Here is an 8,650-nt window from a genome sequence, read left to right on the forward strand (position 1 = left end):
AGTGGGAAAGATGGTGGTCAGAGGGAGACACGATGGGGGGAGGGGGAGTGAAAGAGGAGAAAATGTGGATGGTTGTAGCTAAGTCCTTCAGGAAGTTTAATAAAGTGAGAGAACTGAATATGTTTGATGTTGATGGGAAAGATACGGATTAAAGAGACCGGTTACAGAAGAACGAAGGGATCGTGTAAGGAGGGTGCTCAAGGCAGAGCCCCGGAGTCCAATGCATGGGTGCGGTGGTGGGGCTGAGGCAGGGAGAGGAATTGCCCCCAGAGGGAGAGGCAGAGAAGGAGGGAGGAGGGCCACGGCAAATCGAGGGGATTCCGTTCTCTTGTGAAGTGGAAGGTGAGATCCACCAGCCGGGTGGCATGAGATGGGAGGGTAAAAGTTTAAAACAGTGGAAAAGATCTGAAGTCTTCATGTGGGAAAGTGGACAGTGGATGAAAGTGGTTGTCTAGGCAGTGCTGAGGGCTGGTCGTAAGTCAGCCGTCTGGGATTTCTCTTGGCTCAGTTTGCCCTGGAGTGTGACTTTCTCCAGCACTCCTCAGCTATGGAGTCAGGTATGGAGAGAGCACTAGAAAGATGGGCCTGCCCTGGGTTAGGCTTTTCCCAAATAGCACAAAATTGAAAGTGTAGGGGAGTTGAAGGCTGAAGAGGCAGCCACGGGGAGTTTCCAGAGAGCCTAGGGCTCTGGAGATGGGGCGGGTGGAGGGGGGTGCGCTGCGAGGTGAGGGGCTAGGAAATAGAGAGCATGGCTATCTATATACCACACACACTTAACCCGGGCACGTTTTTAAAGGACAATTTCAATCACGTCCCTCCTTTGGAGTCCACCAACTTAAGTCAAGACTGAGCTTGCATTAAAAGCTTTCCCAGATCCCTTTTACGAAGATGGCGCCGAAAGCTAAGAAGGAAGCCCCTGCCCCTCCCAAAGCCGAAGCCAAAGCAAAGGCTTTGAAGGCTAAGAAAGCAGTGCTGAAAGGCGTCCACAGTCACAAAAAAAAGAAGATCCGCACATCACCTACGTTCCGACGACCCAAGACTCTGCGTCTCGGAAGGCAGCCCAAATACCCTCGAAAGAGCGCCTCTAGGAGAAACAAGCTTGATCACTACGCCATCATCAAGTTCCCCCTGACTACTGAGTCAGCCATGAAGAAAATAGAAGACAACAACACACTTGTGTTCATTGTGGATGTCAAGGCCAACAAGCACCAGATCAAACAGGCTGTGAAGAAGCTCTATGAGATTGATGTAGCCAAGGTCAACACCTTAATCAGGCCTGATGGAGAGAAGAAGGCATACGTTCGGCTGGCCCCTATGATGCCAACATAATTGGGATCATCTAAACTGAGTCCAGCTGGCTAAATCTAAATACAGTTTTTTCATGATTTAAAAAGAGAAAAAAAGCTTTCCCCAGCAGGGCCCAGAGACCCCGCTTTAGACATATCTCCAAAACCTTCCCTATCATCTTCGATTCCTTCTGTTCCTCTTGGAATACCTCCCCAGTGGTGAACCAGAGTGGACCAGAAGTTCTCCACTGCTTTCTCATCTCTGTGCCATTGCTTACGTACATTGCTCCCTCAGGAATGCCCTCTCCTTGACATGAATCAGTCCTTTCTCATTGTTCCTGTGGAATTTAATGCACAGCTCTATTACAGCCCTTTTCACATTTTGTTAAAACTTTTTTTTGTTTACGTGTGTAAAGGGTATCTGTTGTGCTCGTCTGCCCGAGATTCCTTCTTCCATGGCTCCTCTCCTTTTTTTGATAACAGGTCCGCCCCGCAGTTAGAGAATTGCCCTTCCCTCACTCATGTGGATCTAACATGGTTCCCAAAGGTGGCTCCGGGACCATCTAGCTATAATTATGAGCACATGACCCAAACCAGGCCAATCAGCATCTTTTCTCAGGATCATATATGTGGAAAGTGAAACGGTCTCTCCTTGTTTAAGTCTGCCAGCTGAGATGATGTAATCTAGAAGGTGTCAGTGGCCAATTTCCACACCATGACTTCTAACCACTACCACAAAGAGGAAGCCAAATTGAAATGGGGGGGTGGGGTGGGGAGAGGAAGCCCAAGCCAGGATCACATTATTTGACCGATGCCACCTGATGCTGCCTCCCTTCCTGGAACTTGAAATTGTACAAGCCATTCAAGTGCCTTTTTTGCCTAAGCCAGCAGGAGCTGGTTTTGTTTACTTGCCCCCCAAAACAGTCTCAGGGAATATACATGTTGTCTCTTCTGCTAGACTCTATGTGCTCAGCTAGACACAGACTTTGAACCATACCATATAAGAGAAAGAGTGCTCAATAATATGAAATAAATGTTGAAATCCTAACAATCATTCCCAGTCCAATTCAAATCTCATTCCATCTATAAAAATTTTATTGAACCCCCAAAACAAGTAGGATCGTTTTCAGTACCCTAACACATTTGCCTATGACTCCCAATGGCACGTTACAGATTTTGCTTCTTATTTTGGTTGTTTGTGTTCTTGGCCATCTCTTCCTACCAGATAGTAAGTACATTGGATGCAGGGCTTAAGTCTGGGTAGTAGCTGCTCAATAAAAGGTAACTGTTCTTAATTGCACTCTCATGTACCAGCTGTGCAGAGGCAAAAAAAGATGGATGAGATTCAGTCTCTGCTCTGAGGCACTTGAGGCATGCATACAGCAAATAATGTGAGTTGCCTTGGCCTGAATAGAAAATAAATAGAGAAGAAAACAAGTAGCCTAGATCCTTGCAGAGAAACAAAGCTCTAGACTGAGAGCAAAAGATATTTTTATCAGGAAGTGTTAGAAGAATGCAGAACAAGCTTGGAAACATTTTATAAATAGATCAGGAACCAAATATCCTGGAAAGATAAAGCCACTCATAAATGAAGTCAAACAGAGCATTTCCACAAACATAAATGAGCAAGCATAGCGTCAGCAAATCCTCTCTTCATTGTCTCCAAACTTCTTTCCAACTAAATAAGTGTAGGTTGATTTGATCCTCTTAACGCTGTGTCTAACTCTAGGCAAACATAACGGCTACAAAACACTCTCCTTCTCCAGAGAGCACTGAGGAAGCTTAATTGTTTGAACTATTCCAGCTCTATGTTAAATATGGCGGCAGAATTTCATTCAATTCTGCATCCCCCATGCACCAACACTCCTGTAACTTTCAATGTGCAGGTTCTCCGGGAAGGGAGTATCTGTTGAATGAATGGTGAGCCACTCAAATAATCAAATCTTCTCCCTCTGGTGTGCTCCTACCCAACTTCCTCAAGTTGTTTCCTCTTCAGCTCCTGAAGAGGTTTAAGAGTCCAGCCCTGGACAGCCAAGTCGAAGCACAAGTTTATGCAAGAATCCAGGAATCTTAGTCTAATCTCTGGACAGCCTGAGGGGAATCAGGCAAAAGGCATCTGGGTAAATTTACCCAAAGTGATTATGTCATCTCAGCAGTAATAACATTGCTCAGTGTCCTCAATCCCCTGAAAGCTTTCTGCGTGGCAGTTAAGATATGGGGAGACCAGCTGGCTGGCTGCTCGGTAGGGTGTCACCACAAAATGGCATTACCGGGGTGAAGCCCCAGAGGTTCAGGGCCTCAACTATTCTGCATTTGATTAGAAATTTGATTAGACCTAACCTACTGTTCGAGATAGGTGTATTAGTCAGGCATTCTCCAGAGAAACAGAACCATGAATGGCTTGTACAATAGCATATATAGGAGATTCATTCTAGGAACTGGCTCACGTGGTTATGGAGGCTGATCCACAAGCTGGAGAACCAGGAAGGCTCATGGGGTACTTCTTTTTGGGTCCAAAGGCCTGAGAATGTGGACTATAGGGGGTTGTGGGAGGGTGAGCATGATGGTGTAAGTCCCGGTGAGTCAGAAAGCTCAACAACCAGGGGCGCCAATATCTGAGGGCAGGAAAAGATAATTGTCTCAGCTCAGGTTGAGAGAGCAAATTCACTCTTTCTCTGCCTTTTTATTCAATTCAGACCCTCAGTGGATTGAATGGTGACCGCCTCATTGGTGGTCTACTGATTCAAATGCTTATCTTCTTCCAGAGACACCCTCACAGACGCACTCAGAAATAACATTCTACCAGCTATCTGGGCCTCCCTTAGCCAAATCAAGTTGATAAAAATAAACATCTTAGAAGAGTGATCAAACTCTAGGAAACTGAGTTGCATTCCCCCAAAACACATCCCAGTGGGTCAGAGATTCAACCAACCTGAAATTCAGACTTCTACCCTAATGAAGTAAATACAAAAAGTTTATGTACATAAAGGTCCAGGGATTTTTTTTGTGTGTCTTTTTCTCTTATTTTGAGATCTTATTTATTTACCTGAGAGAGAGCAAGCGAGAGAGAGAGCACAGAGGGAGAGGGAAAAGCAGGACCCCAGGATCATGACCTGAGCCAAAGGCAGATTCTTAACCGACTGACCCACCCAGGCACCCAAGATTTCTTTCTCTTCTAAGAAGAGGGAGTTGGTGGGGGCACCTGGTTAAGCATCTGACTCTTGATTTCAACTCAGGTCATGGTCTAGGGGTCATGAGATCGAGATGCACACCAGGCTCTACACTCTGTCTGCTTGAGAGTCTCTCTCTCCCTCTGCCCCTCCTAAAATAAATAAATCTCTTTTAAAAGAAAAGGTGGGGGAGATTGGTGTATTATACTCTATTACATAGTTTGAATTTTTTTACAATAGGCGTATTTTACTTTTATACTAAAATGCACATTTTTAAATTTTGACAGGAAATAATTCATCTCTGAGACCAGATTTTGGTTCTATAAGGGTAGAAACCATGTTTTTATTTTGCCTTGGCACTGTACCTTTAACATATAGCACAATGTCTAAGACACTGTGTGAGCTGAATAAATATCCAAAAAACTTCTTGACTCTTATCAATCTATCCTAACTTAAAAAGGGGTCACAGTCTTGTAAATCAGGGAAAGGCTGATTGGTCAAAAGACAATCAGAACCTGTAGATACTATAGTCCACAGTTCCCCAATGTTCAGATAGTGCTGATTAGTGGTTTGTGAAATCAGTGTAGTGAGTCACAGCTGGCATTTAAAAAAAAAAATAGACTAGAATTCAGTATGAAAAAAAAACAAAAACAAAAAACCATCCAATACATTTAAAGAGGGTATTGTTTTGTGAAATTTTGTTTCCGTTTTGCACATACTGTGTGGTGATGTAAAATGTATTTCTTAACTCTGGGCTGCAGTCAAAAAGTTTTTTGAGAGCCACTAGTCTAGTCTAAGTTACACACACACACCCTGCTCCCCAGCCATAACAAACCACTTTCATTTCTCCAAAACATCATGCTAGTCCCACTAGAGAGGACCTGGGACTTATCACTCCCTTTACCTGAAATGTGCTTGCCTCCTTGACAGCCTGGGGACCACCCCTCCCCCGGCTTACACTTCTAGATCCTGCTCAAGTATCTTGCCTATGAACCCTCTGTGACACTTCAGAGCAGAGCCAGACCTCCTGCTAGGTGCTCCTACCTCCCCTGTTTCCTGATTCATCACAGTGTTGGGCACTAGACAGTTGGTCACCTCTTTTCTCCTAGGGTCGGTCCCAGGAGTGGCGACTTTGTGGCCCTTCCCTCATATGCCAGCGCCGCACACAATGCCCATAGTACTTGGTACATGACTGTCAGATAGTTATAGAGAAAAGCGTTTATGAAGAACAGAGAGGTTCTTTATGTAATGAAATAGAAGAGCATGCAAATTTTTCAGCAGTAAATGAAAAAAGCAAGGTGCCATACAGTATGGAAAATATGCTCTGTGTGTGTGTGTGTGTGTGTGTGTGTGTATTTGGTGGCAGAGAGTAGCTTTGGAAGACTACGGAAACTAGTAACAATGGTTGCTACCTGGGAACAGGCATAAAAGGGAGACTGTTTCACTATCTGCCTCTTGATTTTTGTGCTTTATTGCATGGGTTACCTCTCACTTAAATTAATTAATAAATATTCCTCCAAAATGCCTTTATAGGCAATTAATATAAGAAAGTGAAGATTTAAAAAAAAAACAAAAACAAAAACAAGATTTATGGCTTCCAAATATCCCACTTGTAGAAAGACATAATTATTTTTCTCCACTGATTTAAAAGGGGGAAAAGGAGCCTTTATTGTCTGTAACGCTGAAAGATAAACCTAGGCTTTTTCTGATTTACCACAAAAAAGAAGTTGCATCTCCTTCTAGCCCAGGAGAGCAGCCTGGATGTAAGAGGGAGACTGGGGTGGATGAAATTGCAGTTTCCCAGAAATAAGCAACCCTCTGGTCTTTATGGGAAACCACAGGTCCTTAGGAAGGCTGGACTAATGAACACTCAGCACTTGTCAAAGAAGGCAATGGTAACAAAGGATAATCTAAGCTAATTTTGTAACCATTTGGAGAATAGGGTTCTTCTTCCAGCAGTCTTCTGATGGAGCTCTCTAAGTTCTTCACCTCATTAAAATATTTCCTTATATAAGCCTAATTATCAGAATTAAAAGAGCTGCTTATTACAGACCTGGGTTTCTATGGCAACGGTAAAATAATTGCCAAAGTGTCTGAAGGATCGAGAAAAATAATATACACTAATAATAGGTAGCCCTGTGAATCTTTTTAATAAGACAACTAATTGAGAGCCAGCTACTCTGCATGTTGCAACAAGAACGACCACGGAGATCTGCAAACTTCTTAAAACCCAGCCAAACATCCTCTGTTAAAGTCACGGAAAGGATTCTGAGTTAAAAATATATTCATGGCTACTTTAGGGATCTCATTGAGGTGTTCCAAGCCTCTCTGGTGTGAAAGAAAAGATCATTTTCCCTTGTATATTACAAATCTGTCTCTTACATTCCACACCCCCTCTCTCCTACATTCCCCCCACTTTCTGTTTTGCATAAGTGCCTGCTGAAATCCTGGCAGGGACCCTGGCCCTGGGTCAGGGCCTGCCCTGTGGCCATGTGTGAAAGCACCAGGGAATTCCTTCCTTCTGCTGCATCTGCTGTGATCCTCTCCTCAGAATGGAGGAGGAACTCCAAACGCAGGGCCTCGAGATGGGTCCTTTTGGATTCATGTTTTCAAACAAACAAGTTCTTCCCTGAAATAAGTTATTTTCTTGACTTATTGGGAAACAGTGTAATCCGTCACATTAGTTTGCTAGGGCTACTATAACAAAGTACCCCAGGCCAGGTGGCTGGAACAGCAGAAATTTATTTTCTCACAATTCTGCAGGCCAGAGGCCAAGCTCAAGGTGTTGGCAGGGTTGATTTCTTTGGAAGCCCCTCTCTTTGGCTGGTCGGTGGTTGTCTTCTCCTACCTGTGTTTCCATATTGTCTTCCCTCTGTGAGTGCCATTATCCTAATCTCCAGTCATATTAGATCAGGGCCCACTCTAAAGACCTCATTTTAGCCTCATTACCCTTTTAAAGATCCTGTCTCCAAATACAGTTATATCCTGAGCTACTGGGGGTTAGGACTTCAACATATGAAATTGGGAGAGTAGAGCAGAATTCAGCTCATACCAACAAGCATGCTTCTTTACAATGTGACTTTGCTGTCCTTTCCATGAAGGTGAGCACCACCCAATATGTCCTTATAGGAAGAGGGGATTAGGACACAGATACACAGAGAGGGAAAATACCATGTGAACATGGAGATGGCCGTCTACAAGCCAAGGAGAAGGGCCTCAGAAGAAACCAACCCTGGAGTGCCTAGTAGGCTGAGTTGGTTAGGCTCTTGATTTTGGCTCAGGTCATGATCTCAGGAATGTGATATTGAGCCTGCGTTGGGCTCTGTGCTGGGTGTGGGGCCTGCTTACGATTCTCTCTCCATCCCTCTGCCCCTCCCCGCCCAAAAGAAAGAAAGAGAGAGAGGGAAAGAAAGATTAAAGAAAAGGGCAAAGAAAGAGAGAGAGAGAAGAAAAGAGAAGAGAAGAGAAAAAGAAAGAAGAGAAAAGAACCCTACCTACACCTTGATCCCAATTGGACTTCTGGCCTCCAGAATTGTGATAAAATACATTTCTGTTTCAGCTACCTCATCTGTGGTATTCTGTTATGGTGGCCCCCGCAGACTAGTACACTTACAAAGACAGGAGGAATTGTTGCAGCTGTACCTTTCCTGACATTCTGCCACACACACCCCTAAGACCACAAGCAGTTGGGAGTTCTGTTGTTCTCATGCATCATCAGCATTAAAGAAATACTGCCTGTTATTGGGCCTGATTTTTCAAGACAAGAGAAGAAAGAGAAGCCCGAGAAAATGGTAACGGATCAGAGAAATATGAGAGAACCAGAAGAATTTTGTCTCATGGAAGCCAAAGGAAAAGGGAATCTTGGTAAGAGATCTTTGGAAATCTCAAGGAGAATGAGGACTGAGAAACGGCCATCGGATTTAACAGTTGGTACTTCAAACAGTTCATAGCATGAAAGCAGCTGGGATTGGCAGCAGGGAGGAAAAGAGTGATCGCCAAGGAGAACTTTACGTTTTTACCATATATTTCTGCTGCTGGCTACATTTTACCAGAAGAATATATCTACATGTAAAAATATTCTTAACATATTATCATTTTTAAAGAAAGAAAGTCAAATCCTCTCTGGGCCCTCTACCGCTACCTTTTGGGAACAGACACTTCTAGGAGTCTGGTGTACATTCCCCTTCGTTGCTG

The 8,650-nt window shown here is 43.9% G+C and overlaps 1 pseudogene; it reads left to right on the plus strand.

Annotated features, from left to right (window-relative positions):
- Positions 1-883: 883 nt before the first annotated feature.
- LOC125098941 (60S ribosomal protein L23a-like) lies at positions 884-1,362 on the plus strand (annotated as a pseudogene).
- Positions 1,363-8,650: the final 7,288 nt, after the last annotated feature.

The sequence above is a fragment of the Lutra lutra genome, chromosome 4 (assembly GCF_902655055.1).
Source record: "Lutra lutra chromosome 4, mLutLut1.2, whole genome shotgun sequence".
In the NCBI taxonomy this organism is placed as follows: domain Eukaryota; kingdom Metazoa; phylum Chordata; class Mammalia; order Carnivora; family Mustelidae; genus Lutra; species Lutra lutra.